At 36.5% G+C, this 17882-nt stretch overlaps 2 long non-coding RNA genes across 3 annotated transcripts; one reads left to right on the top strand and one right to left on the bottom strand.

Moving 5' to 3' along the window:
• On the bottom strand, positions 1 to 1976 carry LOC134334781 (uncharacterized). Of its 2 annotated transcripts, none has more exons than XR_010015526.1 (4): positions 1907 to 1976; positions 1053 to 1095; positions 746 to 813; positions 1 to 572 (listed from the first exon to the last, which is right to left on the bottom strand). It is a non-coding gene; the product is annotated as an uncharacterized LOC134334781 (long non-coding RNA). The 2 variants fall into 2 exon arrangements; XR_010015525.1 differs by having other exon boundaries at positions 746 to 789.
• A 15311-nt stretch (positions 1977 to 17287) lies between these two features.
• LOC134334323 (uncharacterized) lies at positions 17288 to 17671 on the top strand. The gene is made up of 3 exons (XR_010015471.1): positions 17288 to 17376; positions 17471 to 17548; positions 17623 to 17671. It is a non-coding gene; the product is annotated as an uncharacterized LOC134334323 (long non-coding RNA).
• Positions 17672 to 17882: the final 211 nt, after the last annotated feature.

Here is a 17882-nt window from a genome sequence, read left to right as displayed (position 1 = left end):
ATGTCTAACACAATACAGCATACAATAAGTGCAATCAGAATTCATTTTAATGGAAAATGTTTAACAAAGCAGCACACAGTTAAGTGAAATGTCTGCAAAACATGGGCATGAAACACTTATAAATCTGAATTATGTACAAAAGTCAGTGCCAACACTGAAGTTTTCAGAAAGTGCAACCACAGTGGAATTCGATGAACAGTACGTCACAAGTGTAATACTCAGTATGGACTACATCTCACTGAACAGCTTGGTATTTAGTAATTGAGCTTTATGAGACAGTTTGTTAGCATCTAGTTCCAGAAACAGTTTTTGGAGTACATCAAACGTGTATCTGAATGTAGGAGGGTAACTCAAGTTCTAAATCATAAGGTTATAAATATATAAGGCATAAAATCAGCCCGAACTGCAAAGGCAAGGAACACACTGCCCAGGTCTTCTAGAACCACACCACCTTCTAATACCACTCCAGTATTGGCAGGGGGGTCCATGGCTTCAGCTCCCTCAACTCTAGTCACATAGATCCCAAGAACAGTCTCCTCAATCACCTGTTCAGTTGCAGCCATATCACCATCCTACAATGGAACAGAGGGGGAAAATCACTTTCTTAAACTTAACAGTACACAAATGTCCATTTAGGACTTAACATATCTGACATCTCACTTCAACCTTTATTTTAACTCAGACGTACATTGGCCCGAAAAGATGGGGTGGTTGCTGTAACAACTCAGAGGAAACTTGTGCTTACCTTCACCCTCCTAGCACTGATGGTATTGCGTGATTGGGAGAATCCTAAATTGTAGATGAAATTGGATACTATTAAAATGATATATAAATAAAAAATTACTAAAGAAAACTAAAGGAAATCAAAATCAGTAAGACAAATATTTATAAAGAAATTACCAGCTTAAATAAGAAAATAGACATAAAATACGTAAAACAAAAAAAGTAAGTAAAAGAACCAAACAGGATAAATAATAAGAATTTCCAAATTTTTTCTTCTTCACTTAATCTAAACTTAACTCAGTGTTCAGTCAAAAGTAGCTCAATATTACCAGTAAAAGGTCAGTCCAACTGCAACTACACATTTCCAACCATCTGTAAACAGAAGATACAAGACATCAATTGTTTTGTTGTAAATAACTAAAATATTATTTCTATAGTAAATACTTTAACATTACAAATTAACTGATTATCCAATACTGTTCACATGTGCGTGCTTTCGAGGATAACAGTTACAAAACTCAGGTTTGCAATGATACTAACATTACAGAATCACTTTGTTTTTAGTATGTGCATAACCTGAGCGCCAAACGAAAAGCATGCCGTTCCCCTCAGGCTCGAGCTGCCTGCTCACATCTTATCTAGCTAGGTTGTGTGTCCATGTTTTTTTAATGCACTGGCACCTGTTAGACCCAACCCACCGCAAATATTACACATCTTTTATTTTTTTACCTTCTTCTAATATACTTCCGCATGAAGTAATTTAAGCCTTTTTTACCTTTCGGGAAAGAATCTTACTGCCACAAGTTGAGAATACTGGCTGTTGAACTTGACTAGCTTTAGCACTAGCTAGCACCACGGCAGTGCAACGTTATCACACATAGCACAACCGGACTTAATATACCGTCAGCCAACGGCAATCTATTAAAATCTGCCTCAAGACTTTAATATGATTCACAGAAACCCAGGAAAGATGTTAATAAATAAATCCCTATAAGCAGGTCTGCCGTTAGCGTTAGCATTAGCATTAGCACGCGCGAATTAGCGTTAGCATTTTTAAACAAATAAAGCATGCACAACAATAAAACTTGAATGTTATTCAACTAAGGAGCTATATTAAACAATATAATAAGCATTAGCATGCAATTAGACATATGGAAAAAGATTTTGTAAAGCCTCACATTACCTGAGATGCCATTGAAACACAATACAGTAGACCAGGGGTATTCAACTAAAATTTAAAGGGGTCCAGTTAGAGAAAATTTCTTGAAGCAAAAGTCCGGAATGTTTAACTATATATATATATATATATATATATATATATATATATATATATATATATATATATATATATATATACAGTGCCTTGCAAAAGTATTCAGCCCCCTTGAACTTTTCAACCTTTTGCCACATTTCAGGCTTCAAACATAACGATATGAAATTGTAATTTTTTGTGAAGAATCAACAACAAGTGGGACACAATCGTGAAGTGGAACGAAATTTATTGGATATTTTAAACTTTTTTTAGAAATAAAAAACTGAAAAGTGGGGCGTGCAATATTATTCAGCCCCCTTGCGTTAATACTTTGTAGCGCCACCTTTTGCTGCGATTACAGCTGCAAGTCGCTTGGGGTATGTCTCTATCAGTTTTGCACATCGAGAGACAGAAATTTTTGCCCATTCTTCCTTGCAAAACAGCTCGAGCTCAGTGAGGTTGGATGGAGAGCGTTTGTGAACAGCAGTTTTCAGCTCTTTCCACAGATTCTCGATGGGATTCAGGTCTGGACTTTGACTTGGCCATTCTAACACCTGGATACGTTTATTTGTGAACCATTCCATTGTAGATTTTGCTTTATGTTTTGGATCATTGTCTTGTTGGAAGATAAATCTCCGTCCCAGTCTCAGGTCTTTTGCAGACTGCAACAGGTTTTCTTCCAGAATGGTCCTGTATTTGGCTCCATCCATCTTCCCATCAATTTTAACCATCTTCCCTGTCCCTGCTGAAGAAAAGCAGGCCCAAACCATGATGCTGCCACCACCATGTTTGACAGTGGGGATGGTGTGTTCAGGGTGATGAGCTGTGTTGCTTTTACGCCAAACATAACGTTTTGCATTGTGGCCAAAAAGTTCGATTTTGGTTTCATCTGACCAGAGCACCTTCTTCCACATGTTTGGTGTGTCTCCCAGGTGACTTTTTATAGATATCTTTGAGAAATGGCTTTCTTCTTGCCACTCTTCCATAAAGGCCAGATTTGTGCAGTGTACGACTGATTGTGTCCTATGGACAGAGTCTCCCACCTCAGCTGTAGATCTCTGCAGTTCATTCAGAGTGATCATGGGCCTCTTGGCTGCATCCCTGATCAGTCTTCTCCTTGTTTGAGCTGAAAGTTTAGAGGGACGGCCGGGTCTTGGTAGATTTGCAGTGGTCTGATACTCCTTCCATTTCAATATGATCGCTTGCACAGTGCTCCTTGAGATGTTTAAAGCTTGGGAAATCTTTTTGTATCCAAATCCGGCTTTAAACTTCTCCACAACAGTATCTCGGACCTGCCTGGTGTGTTCCTTGGTCTTCATGATGCTCTCTGCGCTTTAAACAGAACTCTGAGACTGTCACAGAGCAGGTGCATTTATACGGAGACCTGATTACACACAGGTGGATTCTATTTATCACCATCAGTCATTTAGGTCAACATTGGATCATTCAGAGATCCTCACTGAACTTCTGGAGTGAGTTTGCTGCACTGAAAGTAAAGGGGCTGAATAATATTGCACGCCCCACTTTTTAGTTTTTTATTTCTAAAAAAAGTTTAAAATATCCAATACATTTCGTTCCACTTCACGATTGTGTCCCACTTGTTGTTGATTCTTCACAAAAAATTACAATTTCATATCGTTATGTTTGAAGCCTGAAATGTGGCAAAAGGTTGAAAAGTTCAAGGGGGCTGAATACTTTTGCAAGGCACTGTATATATATACACAGTGTATCACAAAAGTGAGTACACCCCTCACATTTCTGCAAATATTTCATTATATCTTTTCATGGGACAACACTACAGACATGAAACTTGGATATAACTTACAGTAGTCAGTGTACAACTTGTATAGCAGTGTAGATTTACTGTCTTCTGAAAATAACTCAACACACAGCCATTAATGTCTAAATTGCTGGACACATAAGTGAGTACACCCCACAGTGAACATGTCCAAATTGTGCCCAAATGTGTCAATATTTTGTGTGACCACAGCACTGTCCAACCCTGTGTCCAACCCTCCTGGGCATGAAATTCACCAGAGCTGCACAGGTTGCTACTGGAATCCTCTTCCACTCCTCCATGATGACATCACGGAGCTGGTGGATGTTAGACACCTTGAACTCCTCCACCTTCCACTTGAGGATGCGCCACAGGTGCTCAATTGGGTTTAGTCCATCACCTTTACCTTCAGCTTCCTCAGCAAGGCAGTTGTCATCTTGGAGGTTGTGTTTGGGGTCGTTATCCTGTTGGAAAACTGCCATGAGGCCCAGTTTTCGAAGGGAGGGGATCATGCTCTGTTTCAGAATGTCACAGTACATGTTGGAATTCATGTTTCCCTCAATGATGCTACCACCACCATGCTTGACTGTAGGCAAGATACAGTTGTCTTGGTACTTCTCACCAGGGCGCCGCCACACATGCTGGACACCATCTGAGCCAAACAAGTTTATCTTGGTCTCGTCAGACCACAGGGCATTCCAGTAAGCCATGTTCTTGGACTGCTTGTCTTCAGCAAACTGTTTGCTGGCTTTCTTGTGCGTCAGCTTCCTTCTGGGATGACGACCATGCAGACCGAGTTGATGCAGTGTGCGGTGTATGGTCTGAGAATGGTCTTCTGAAAATAGCTCAACACTGACAGGCTGACCTCCCACGTCTTCAACCTCTGCAGCAATGCTGGCAGCACTCATGTGTCTATTTTTTAAAGCCAACCTCTGGATATGACGCCGAACACATGGACTCAACTTCTTTGGTCGACCCTGGCGAAGCCTGTTCCGAGTGGAACCTGTCCTGGAAAACCGCTGTATGACCTTGGCCACCATGCTGTAGCTCAGTTTCAGGGTGTTAGCAATCTTCTTATAGCCCAGGCCATCTTTGTGGAGAGCAACAATTCTATTTCTCACATCCTCAGAGAGTTCTTTGCCATGAGGTGCCATGTTGAATATCCAGTGGCCAGTATGAGAGAATTGTACCCAAAACACCAAATTTAACAGCCCTGCTCCCCATTTACACCTGGGACCTTGACACATGACACCAGGGAGGGACAACGACACATTTGGGCACAATTTGGACATGTTCACTGTGGGGTGTACTCACTTATGTTGCCAGCTACTTAGACATTAATGGCTGTGTGTTGAGCTATTTTCAGAAGACAGTAAATCTACACTGCTATACAAGCTGTACACTGACTACTCTAAGTTATATCCAAGTTTCATGTCTATAGTGTTGTCCCATGAAAAGATATAATGAAATATTTGCAGAAATGTGAGGGGTGTACTCACTTTTGTGATACACTGTATATAAATATATATATATATAATGTAAATATATTGATATTTACATTTACATTTTCAGCATTTAGTAGACGCTTTTATCCAAAGCGACTTACACAATGAGCGGAACACAATGAGCAATTGAGTGTTAAGGGCCTTGCTCAGGGACCCAACAGTGGCAACTTGGTGGTGGTGGGGCTTGAACCGGCAACCTTCTGTTTATTAGTCCAGTACCTTAACCACTATAACATATATACAATATAGTATAATGTAGCCTAGTAGTTGTATCAACATCTGCATGTTATCAATAACTGTCAAATCAAATGTCTGTTTATTTATTAGGATTTTAACGTCATGTTTTACACTTTGGTTACATTCATGACAGGAACGGTGGTTACTCATTACACAAGATTCATCAGGTCACAAGGTTATATCGAACACAGTCATGGACAATTTAGTATCTCCAATACACCTCACTTGCATGTTTTTGGACTGTGGGAGGAAACCGGAGCACCGAAGGAAACCCATGCGGACACGGGGAGAACATGCACACACAGAGAGGACCCGGACCGCCCCACCTTATAAAACCTTTTTCTTATCAAATTAAGAGAAAATAAAAATAAATTGTGCTCCAGTGGGAAGTAAGAACAGAAATGAGTCTCTCCATCACGGATTAAATGCTGTAATTTCACTGTACACGTTTCTTTATTGGAGAGCGCCATTTGTCTCCTTTCTCACTCGTCTTTTTCTCAACTTTCTCCTGCACAGTTGTCTGTATCTCTTCCTTCGTTTTTTCTACATTCGCTATCTTTCTTTTTCTTTCCACCATCCTTTCACATGTAACTCGCCTCTAACTCTCTCAACTGTCTGCACTGCAGTCGCAGTGTTTACCGGCTGGAATGCACAGACTTGATTGGCTGAGTGGTGTCACGTGATTGGTTCTCATCCGCTAAACCGCTACCGTAAAGACTACAAAAGCTGCGCCGGTTAAAATAGAAGCGCTCCGTCAGGTTTCAAATAATAACTTTCTGTTTTGGCTATAGGTCCGGGTCCGTATGGGACAGCTTCTGGGTCCGGATCCGGACCGCGGTCCGCCTGTTAGTGACCTCTGCAATAGACCACTGAAGTCGTGTCGTCATTTTGTAGGCGACGCCATGTTGTTATGCCCATATTTGGTAACCCGGGTTTAAGAGAAATTTTTAATGGGAAATATAAATGGAGATTTCGCAAATTGCCTCTCTCGCATCCTGTAGTCATAAAAAAGCTGTTACGTTTTGCTTTATGGAGATTCTTCTGTCTATTATCACTGGATCCTCTGAATTATGAAGTCGTTAAAGAGTCAAAATATGAATATTGCTACATGTAAGCTAATGCTACTGCGCACTGAATTGACGTCACTAAACTGGAAGCCTCTTAATGTTTTCTTTTTTTTTTCTTTTATAAGCCTCTTAAATAAGCGCACGAAGCAGCGCAATTCACCAGTGTAACAGTGCAGTGATATTCACAAGTTTTGGTTGATATTTTTAGTAGTTAGCTACATTAAAGTAGAAAGCAAGGATGTTGGGTGTTACGCCTTTGGTTGTACTCAACAAAAGCGAGCTGCTCGTTCCGTTAATTTGATTGGTGTAGTTCAGTGATGTCTAATTAATGTGCAGTAGCATTAGCTTTCGTGTAGCATTATTAGTATTGACCCTTTAACAACCTCGTAATTCAGAGGATCCAGCGATGTACAGGAGAAAAATTTACATAGGACAAAACGTACAGGGTTCTGAACATGTTTATTTAGCACAGGATGCGTTAGAGCCGATTTTTTGAAAACCCCATTCAAATTATTATTTTTTTTTTATTGAGTTAACACAATATACAATACAAGACGGGGAAATAATAATAATGAAGAAACAAAAATATTACAAATAGAAGAAAAAGCAGTGAACATCACAAGAAATAATTCAACTAACAATACAAAGTTGCAAGGCAAAAAGAAAAGGTAAAGGAAAAATGAGTAAAAGGAACAAAATGGAGCACAATTAGAACATAAGATATTTTCTCATACTCAAAAGCAGTTTTTTGGTCTTCTTATTGGGTTTCTTCATAAAAGAAACACTACGAAAGAAATGAGTAAAGTCGCAAATAAACAGATTAAAAGAGAGTCGACACTTTTTCCATTTACAAATGTGGATATGATATTTACCCAAAAGGATAATAACATTAATTAGATCAAACAAGTGTGGCTCCGGATTATGTTTACAGAAGAAAATGTCATCGCAATCAAAGGAAGACACATTATCAATTTTCAAAATTAACCAACTGTGTAGATCTCTCCAAAACCGACTGGTATAACTACATTGAAAGAACAGGTGAACAGTTGACTCCACAGCAGAAGTACAAAAGACACAAGGCACAGATTCAAATTTAAATCTTTTCTGAAATAGCTCGCTAACTGGATATACATTAAACATAACTTTGTAATGTGTCTCTTTAACCTTAGGAGCAACTGGCAAAGACTGATAAAAACAAAAAGCTTTGTCTCTCAATGTCACCTCAACTTCACAGGAAGTAGGAGAGTAAAAATCACCAAAAAAGAAACGTTTAAACTCCTTACTTATCAGTTTATTATTACATTTTATATCAAACAAATCAACATTAGAGACTTTTAGGGTAGGTAAAGACATATTGGACTGCAGTAAGGAATTTTGAAGATAACTTTGAATGAGATTTAAAAAAACTGGGGGTATTGCTCTGCAGATCTTCTCAAAGCCTTTACGAGTAGTTATTACACCATATTTTACTACAAAACAGTTGTAAGATAAAAAAACATCCGTCTTTGTCAAGTAAGTCTTGGACAAAGAAGATACCTCTTTCGAACCATTCAGCTTTAAAAAGAGATTTACTATTTATTGTGATAAACCTGTTATTCCAAATTAAAGACTTATGGGGAGAGAAATTGTGGGTAAATATCCTTTTCCAGAAAAGGAGCACCTGCTTATGGAAATGTGCTAATTTTAAAGGAACTCTTGACAATTGATAGTCACATTTAACAAGAAATTTAAGGCCACCCACCCTTTCAAACAATTTATTTGGAATATGAAACCAAAGAGACTGTGGTTTAAGAATACAATCTTTCAGCCACTTAATCCTGAGCATCCCGAGAAAAGATTCAAACTCAAATGCATTTAAACCTCCCTGCACATAATCTTTAATTATTTGAGATTTCCGCAAGTAATTAGATTTATTCTTCCACAAAAAATCAAAGACAATAGAGTTGGCTGATTTAATTACCTTTGGAGAAATATACAAGGAATGACAAGGATAAATAAGTCTTGACACTCCCTCAATTTTAGATAAAAGAATACGACCAAAAATAGACAAGTCTCTAGTTACCCACTGCTTCAGCAAACTTTTCATTTTTGCTAATCTGGGAATTAAATTCAACTCCTCTCTTTTTTCAACATTTTTAGTTAAAAGAACACCTAGATATTTAACCTCTGACCTTACAGGAATATTAGCAATTTATTTTACTGAACAACTATGAATTGCCAATATTTCACATTTTTTCAGGTTTAGAGACAAACCGGAAGCTTTGGGAAAAAAATTTATTTTATCAATAACTAAGGGAACCATATCACTATTCTTTAAAAATAATGCTGTATCATCAGCAAACTGACTTATAACAAATTCTCTACCAAGGATGTCAATACCGTGAACAACTTCAGACTTTTTGATATGTATAGCCATTAACTGCTAAAATAAATAATAAAGGAGCGATAGGACACCCTTGACGAATTCCCCTATTGATTTTGAATTTTGGTGATGAACCCTGGGTAATAGATATACTACTGTAAATGTCATTATAAAACATAAAAATTACTTTGCAAAAATGAGGACCGAATCCTAATAATTCCAGGGTTTTAAACAAAAACTTATGTTCCAACGTATCAAAAGCTTTAAAGAAGTCTAAGAATAAAATTAAACTTTGTTGAGGTATCAAAAAATCGTAGTCAAGCATATCAAGCGCCAGACGAATATGATTGTGAATATGTCTACCTTTAATGAAAGCAGACTGGATTTCATCAATTAACCTATTCAGCCCCCTTTTCAGTCTGTTTGCGTATACATGTGAAAGCAACTTATAGTCGCAAGAAAGGAGTGTTATGGGTCTCCAGTTATCTAGATGTAATTTATCTTTATTTGGCTTTGGGAGGAGAGTGATAAAACCATGTTTCATGGTAGGAGACATGGTAGAACTACCTATACAGTCTTTAAAGGCTTCGAAAACTAAGTTTTTTATATCAGGCCAAAAGTGTTTTAAGAATTCGACTGTAATGCCATCAAGGCCTGGAGATTTTCCATTAGGCATCCTGGCAATCGCATCATCAAGTTCAGGAATCGTAAGATCTGCCTCTGTAGTACCAATTAAATCATCATCTACTTTAGGGATGTTATCCTTGAGTAAATTAAAGAATAAGTCACAATCAATTGAAGAATGTTTAGATTTATATAAATCACTAAAAAAGGAATAAATAAAACTGTCAATTTTTGTCTGATCGTCACATATAGTATTATCAATGAATAATTTATTAATCGTTTTCCTGGTTTGTCTTTGTTTTTCTAGATTAAAGAAATAGGATGTATTTTTCTCTCCTTCTTCCATCCACCACGCTCTGGATCGAATAAAGGCTCCTTTCGCTTTCTCTTTAAACATATTATCCATATCAGACTGCAGAATATGGAGTTTCTTAGTTTCATCTAAATCTAACGTCACTTTAGCACATAAAATATTTATTTTTGATGGAATGGATGACTGCCTAATTTTTCTCTCTAGTGCTAATTTTTTCCCTTCTTTTATTGCCAGCCTTTTCACTTTAAATTTAAACCATTCCCACTTACTGACTGGAGATAAATCCTTTAAAACTTTTACTTCATCAATCAGAGTATAAACATCCTTACAGAAAGACTGACTTTTAAGCAAATTGCTGTTAAACTTCCAATGAGATCTGGAGGGTTTATAATCTACAGACCTTTTGATGGATAAAGATATAGCACTATGATCAGTTAAAGGAGAGGGAGATATAACACAATCAAAAGAAAAAGAAAAAAGATTACGGGAAATCAACCAAAAGTCTAACCTAGAGCGCTGAGAGCGCCCTGAAAAATGACCCCATGTGAACTGCTTTTTGTGAGGGTTATTAAGTCGCCATACATCAACTAAGTCCTGGGCCAAAGCAAAATTAGATATTAGAGGGTTAAAGGAATGTGAGTTAAAAGTAGATGGATATCTATCTTCCCATTCATCCGCAACCGCATTGAAATCCCCTCCAACAATAATTTTATTTAAACCATAAGTGTTTTTCCAAATATCTATTAAAGAACACAGATCGTGGAACAATTTACTATTATTAGCCCTGTTGGTGTGACCATAAACATTCAAGAGCAAATAATTACTTTCACTAAAATTAAGAATAACCATAATCCAATGACCCTCTGTATCACTCTTGAAATCGATAATCTTACCATGTAAGTTTTTAAATAAAATAGCGACCCCTGCTGAATGTGAGGAACCATGAGAAAATAGTGCTTCTCCACCCCACTGAGACTTCCAGAATTTAACTTCAACATCAGTAGAATGCGTTTCTTGTAAAAAAAAAAACAATTAACTTTAGAATGCTCCTTACAAAAAAGAAAAAGTGCCTTGCGTTTAACGTTATTCCTAATACCTCTTACATTTAAAGATAACAAAGAAATTGACATAATAATAACAGATTCGAGTAGAGCTACTGTATATCGCTTACTAAACGCAGGTTAACAAGTTAAACATTAAACCTCGTAATAAACCGTTAGATATTTACACAGTCATTTCTTAAAAAAAGAAAATACCTCAATTTTGAGTCAAAAGCGTTACTTTAGTTAAATACGAAAAACAGTCGAAGCACAAAAATCGGGACATTCGGGAGATCTTACACATTAATTTATCTCACTCAGTAACCCTCCGACCGTTTATTACTGCGTATCCGTCACGCAGGTAGGCTTTCTCGTTTTTCTTTCTTGCCTCTTCGACTTTAGGCCAAAGCCGAGCATGAGCAGCTCTGTCCTCTTTACAAAAATCCTCCCTAAAGCGAATTTTTTTGTTATTGCAGAGAGGAGCATTTTTAGACATCCTCCATACCAGGTCACGCACAGTTCTCATCCCAAACTGTATGATAATTTGCCGCGGTCGGGGGAGTAGGGCACAATCTGTGAAAGTAACTCGATCACTACCTTTCGAGTGTTTTCACCCTCCCTCTCGGGAACACCGTTTAGGCGAAGCGACCATTTCCGTTTATACCTCTCATGTTCGACGCATTTCTCTTTCAGAGATTCGTTTTCCTTATGAAGAGACATCAACTTGAGTTTTCAATTTTGCCACATCTTCAGTAATTCCTTTCAGTGCCGCAGTGTTTGCATCCACCGACCCACTAACTTTAAGAATTGCTTCGGTGTTTTCTTTAAGCTGAAATTCGAAGGCATGCAGAAACTCAGCATGATCATCAAACTTACGGCTAAGGCTTTGAATTGCTGTGTAAAGGACGTTGGAAGAAACCTCCTCGCCTGTATCTCTAGCTTTCAGTCTTTTAGGACCCGGGCTCTTTACTGGTGTATGTGGCATGATTTTCTGCCGCGACTCTTTAGTTGATAACATCTCTTCCTCCATGACCTCATTAAGACAGTCATTTACCTCTGAAGAGGACGCTCGCGAATAGTCATGCTCTGAAGAAGATGCTTGCTCCGCCATGACGGTTTAACCAATTCAAGACTTAAAACAAAGTTTGGGCAGAAACTGAAAATCTAAGCTTTCAAGCTTAAAATAAAAAACATTAATTTTAAAAATAGAACGCTATTAAACCAAACTTTGACTGTGATATTCTCTAGAAACATACAATAAAATCAGAGCCTGCGAAAAGTTCGACTGCTCACCGCGCCATCTTAGATACGCCCTAACCCCATTAAAATTTCCCATTGGAAATCTGAGTTAGACCCGGGTCTCCAAATATGGGCATAACGAGGACTACAGAATGACGCAAAACTTCAGCGGTCCATGTGCCTTCACGATGTATTGCGTAATCCCCGGTGCGTCATATCCGGTTTCACCTGATAAACTTATTGCATTAAGTAGTTCCAAGAAAATAAAACAACCAAGTAAAGTTGAGTCCACTAGAAAACATCGAATGTTATGAATGGTTCATTTATTTGAGTAAAATCAACACAATGCAGTCATGTTTAAATCTAAAATGTAATTGATTTGTGTCACACCAGCATATATTCTTTATGCAAAGCCAACAGGCACTCAAAACCCTTTTTTTTTGAGTGTGTAACTGGTAGGTTAGAGCATCATTTTATATCTGTGGTGCTCTGGTTGGAATGTGCACCCAACATGTTGCACAGATGGACTGTAATACATTTTTCTGTGTATTGGGGAATGTGGGGATGGGTAAATTATGCTTGATTTAAATATTATAAATGTGAGAATAAATCACAGTTAATAACGTTTTAAATTTGACTGTGGTTTTACATAGTTTGTATAAATGCACTTATTTAACAATTCAATCTTTAAATTAATACAAATGCATAAATAAAGTCAAAGTTAAAATGTGTTTAAATTGTATTGTTGCCTGTCTCATATAGGCAATACCTTTGTTTTTTCAATTTATGTATATAAAGTAGTGGTTAAGAAATGCAAAATTACAACATATTTCTTTCTTTGCTCACATTTTTTCTTGCAATTGTACATGTTTAAATGCATTATTAACAGTATTTTAATGTATTTGACAGTGATATATCGGCATAACAAAATGTTTCTTTTTGAAAATTACAGAAGATTCTGCTATTTTTGTCAATGAAGATTACTTTATTTTTACAGTTAGTTTTGTTAAAAGTGTCATCTAAAAACTGTTAAAAAACAGATTTTTTATGTATTTCATTTATACAGATTTTTTTTGGGTAAATCACATGATACTTTTCAATATACAGTTTATTCTTGTAATTTTACAAAAAATTCCTGTCTTTTATAAATACAGGGAAAAACTGTAAAAATGTACTGGGGAAAACCTGTAAAAAAATGTTTATTTTTTACAGTGATACATTGTGCTACTATATTCCACATCAACCAGAAGACTGACATAATTTATAACTTTTATAACTTATATCTAGTAGCCAAAGATAATTGTTATTTTTTATAAAAAAAAAATCTAATTTATCTTTGTCAACTACCTTAACCTTTTTAGAATCTTGATAAATTTGGAGTCCATCCTATGCAGAAATACATGCTGGACAGGATGCAGAACATCTCACACTTTCACATTGATTTACAATCACTTACACCCATGCTTAATTTAGATTAGCTAATCTACCCATTAGGGTGAAGGTATAGGCTAGATATCTAGACCCTGGAGCTGTGTGGCATTGACATTACATGATGCAAGAAGAATGCATATTTATTTGATAAAACATGTTTAACTAAAGCGTTTTTGTAAAAATATCAGTCCAGCCTATAAAAACAGACTTATTACTCAAGCTTTTGACTAGTCTTTTTAAACCACCTGCAAGTCTGGTATTATGTGACATATTGGGTCATTTGGTTGTGTTGAGTTGTGAACACTCTAAGGTTGAATGACAACAATGCTGTTGCTGCTGGACTGCTGCACTGTAAAAAATAAAAAGTTGAGCAAACTTAAAAATGTAAGGCAACCAGCTGCCTCACTTTTTTGAGTTTTCTCAACTTCAGGCATTCGTAGTTGTTCTAACTTAATTTCTTTAGTTTCCCTATAAGTTCACTCAAAAAAAAAATTTAAGTTAAATCAACTTTTTTTTACAAGTACAATAAAATAGTAATTGTAATTTTGTCCAACTTTAAATAGTGATTTGAGTGAACTAACAACCTAACTTAGCAAAGCAAGTTGGCACAACTGTTTGCTCATGAAGTTGAGAAAACTCAAAAAGGTGAGGCAGCCAGTTGCCTTACATTTTTAAGTTTGCTCAACTTTTTATTTTTTAAGTTGACTCAACATTTTACTTTCTAAGTTTACTGAACTGTTTTTTTAATATTAAAAAAAGCAGTTACTAAAATGTTTTTACAGGCACAAATTTTTACATATCTGAACTGGCAGTTGGTAGCTCAGTGGCTGAGGTACTGGTCTAGTATTCAGTAGGGTGCCGGTTCAAGCCCACCACTAAGTTGCCACTGTTGGCCCCCTGAGCAAGGCCCTTAAACCTCAATTGCTTGCATCGTATTCAGCCACAAATGTAAGTCTCTTTGGGTAAAAGCATCTGCAAAATGACAAAAATGTAAATAAATATGTTATGCTCTTAACAAGTAGCTATGAAAGAAATTTAAGACAATACAAATTTTTGTATTAAAATGTTTATTTGACTTCCACAACAGACATGTATTTTAAGCCATAAACCTGTGCCACTCCAGCAAAAGTATAATTAGCATCAATAAACAAACTGGTTTTCCAGGTAAGCAAAGTCAGGATACAAACACGGCAATGGCCAGGAGCGCCCTTGGTAATGACACAATCTGTAATGTTTCAGTAGTACTTCTAGACTGGGATTGCTTTGCATATCAATCTGCAAAAAAAATAAACACAAACAATTTAAATAATATATTTTTACATTTAAATTTAAAGAATATGATGATTTAGATCTCGTTTAATAATCAATTAAGACATCAGCTAAACTTTAAGTATGAATGAAATTAGCAAAATTCCAATAAATGACAATAAGCATATTAATGTTTAAAAGTTTGCAACTATATCCAACTGTCCATGTACTGTCATTCTGACTATAGTTAGTTTGGATAAATGTGCATGTGTGCATAAATCAGGGTAAATTTGCTACTACAAACACACACTGGCATGGACTGAAATGTTTCAAGAGCATATAACATGTACCATGAATAAAACCCTACCTAATTCACGGGCGTGAAAATCGCATCACAGACCGTAAAATTAAAATGAGCCACTTACTGTAACTTGTAACTTAAAATGTAACACTTGTGTTAGTATGGCAGGCCGTTTTAACATAAAATTGGCTTCACCACCTTTACATTACAGATATCTGTAATTCGTTTTTGACTAGACATATTACTTAATTAAGATATCTCTAATTATATTCCGACTAGGTGAAATACCAATTTGAGATATCTCTAATTACATTCTGACTAGTATAAATGACGTAAGATTTACCGTTGAGTTGTATGGAGGCTCCAGTTCAGGATATCTGCTATTAATTACTGACTATCTCAAACGTACATTTCAGATATCTACAATTAAATTATGACTAGTCATAAAGTAAATTACAGATATCTCGATTTTAGTTCTGATTAGTCATAATTGCAATTAAAGATATCTTAAATGGGCCCATTTATTTAAGATATCTAAAATGTATTTTAAGATATCTAAAACTAAGATCCGATTAGTGCAAATTAAAATGCAGATATCTTGAAAGCAAATAATGACTAGGCAAAACTAAGTTAGAGATATCAAGAACTGTGTTTCTGACTAGTCAAAAGTCCTTTTAAGATATCTTTAAATAAATTAAAGATATCTCGAACATTTTCTCATCTAGACGGCTTTTGAATATCGGATATCTTGAATTATCATTCTGAATAGTCAGAATGTGTTTGTAGATATCTTGAATGATCATTTTGTCTAGTCGAAACGTCCCAGATTTACGTAGCATTTTAGCGCGAAGTTTATTAAGCATTTTGGTATTTTCATTTGCTAATCAATGGTCTGTATGCGATGTCGGGCCAGTCGAACTCACATTCTCGTGTTTTTAACACGATTTTTAGTGCTGCAGCTCGTGCTCGACAGGAATTAAGCAACACGAACGATTTATTGTCTGCAACGAGAAGACTTTTTCGACGTCAAGTACAGCGAGGTCAAGGCAAGTGGCTGCTATTACGGTCCATGTTACTGTAGCTTTCTAGCTAGACTATGTTAGCTTCTGGGGACTTAGCTAGTCGATTTTTACAACTTTCATAGCGAACATTAAACTATATAGGCAACGTAAACTTAGTGTATCAGCTTGCAGCTAGTGCATAATCCCGTTGTGTTCGTTACAGGTTCAGTTGGGAGGCGGCCAAGCCCTGTATGGCAGACAAATATTTTCTTACTCCCTGGCCCAGATATTGATGTTCTACCTTCTCCTTCTGAAGTACTGAGACTTAGGAACCATGGTTTAGGTAGGCATAACTTTATAATGTACTGCGAGCTAGTTAGCTATAAAGCAGCACGTTCGCACTAACACATACATTGGAATTCTTAAGTGTATATTAAATGTGCTTCAGTATTTTTTAAGACTGTATAGCTAGTCCTTTGCTTGGTATGTACATTTTTCATGAACATTGCCACCGAAACATAGGTTAAACACCATAAATTACGACTTTTGAGAATCAATTAAATAAGCTAATGTTAGTCATGTATTAATCATTAAAGACATTAAGTAATTAAATATAGAGAACAAGAATTCATGAATTTGGCAACACCTTTTCATGTATTGCTGTATTATTTAAAACTATATTATTATAAAATTCTTTGGTTGGCTGATGGTTTGTGGCTTAAATTCAGTTAAAGGTTCTTTGTGTTACTGTGTGTTTTTATTGTTTTGTCAATGTGTCCATTTTCAGGCAAGCCGGTGTATGAGGGGACAGGAAACAGAAGCTCAAAAATTAACTTGAATTGGAGCTTATCTGAACTGAATAACTTTGTTTGCCAAAGCTACCCACACATCAGTTTAAATTTGGTTGGCTTTGAACTGGCAAGGGCTGGCAAGGGACGAAAGGTAAAAAAATTACAAGTGAATTCTGTGAGGGAGCTGAAGGAAAGGGTTGGCAAAAGCAGACTCTACATTTTACCACTGGCAGATGTATTGCAGGTATGAATGTTTTGTACACAGGAAATTGCTGCATGTCGTATAATATATGCTAAGTAATGTGTGCCATTATAGTTAAAATATATCTCGGCCCAACCTAGGAAACCTCATCCACCTCAGCAATGTCCAGGAGTTCATTTCCAGAACCCTCCTCTGCACCAACACTAGACGAGAGCTCTCCAGCGGCTGAGAGCACCAATATCCAACATTTGGTGGTAGAGCAGGTCAACCTTTTTGAGACTAATATATGCATTTTAGTTTTATCTCTTGTTATTTGTGATACTGCATATAATAAATGCTGTGTTGGATTTACAATAGACACTTCAAGAGTGGCAATCTCTACGTTCCCAGCAAGACCAAGAGTATAATGAATCTTTGTTAGCAGACCAAGAAAAGGTAGGTTTACATTTTTTACTGATCTTTTTCTTGTTTTTATTCTTCAAAGAAAAATTTAATTTTTACTGTAACAGGAAAGGAGAAAACAGTGTTACAAGGCCTGGGAGGAAAGACGTAAAAAGGTTAGAACTAATACAGTCTTAGAATAACAGTGTTAGATTAATAATCTGAAGGTTTATTTAGTGCACATGTTTTAGGCAATTGAGGAAAGACGTCAGCGAATGGCAGGACATGAGGAACCTTCAAGTGGACTGTTGTTGAAGTTTAAATATCCAAATGGATTTATCAGCATGAGAAAATTCATTGTGTCTGACCCAATTCAGGTACTATGTTC

This window comes from Trichomycterus rosablanca, chromosome 20 (assembly GCF_030014385.1).
Source record: "Trichomycterus rosablanca isolate fTriRos1 chromosome 20, fTriRos1.hap1, whole genome shotgun sequence".
Lineage (NCBI taxonomy): Eukaryota > Metazoa > Chordata > Actinopteri > Siluriformes > Trichomycteridae > Trichomycterus > Trichomycterus rosablanca.
The sequence above is the reverse complement of the archived record's forward strand: the minus strand, read 5'-3'. Positions and strand labels throughout refer to the sequence as shown.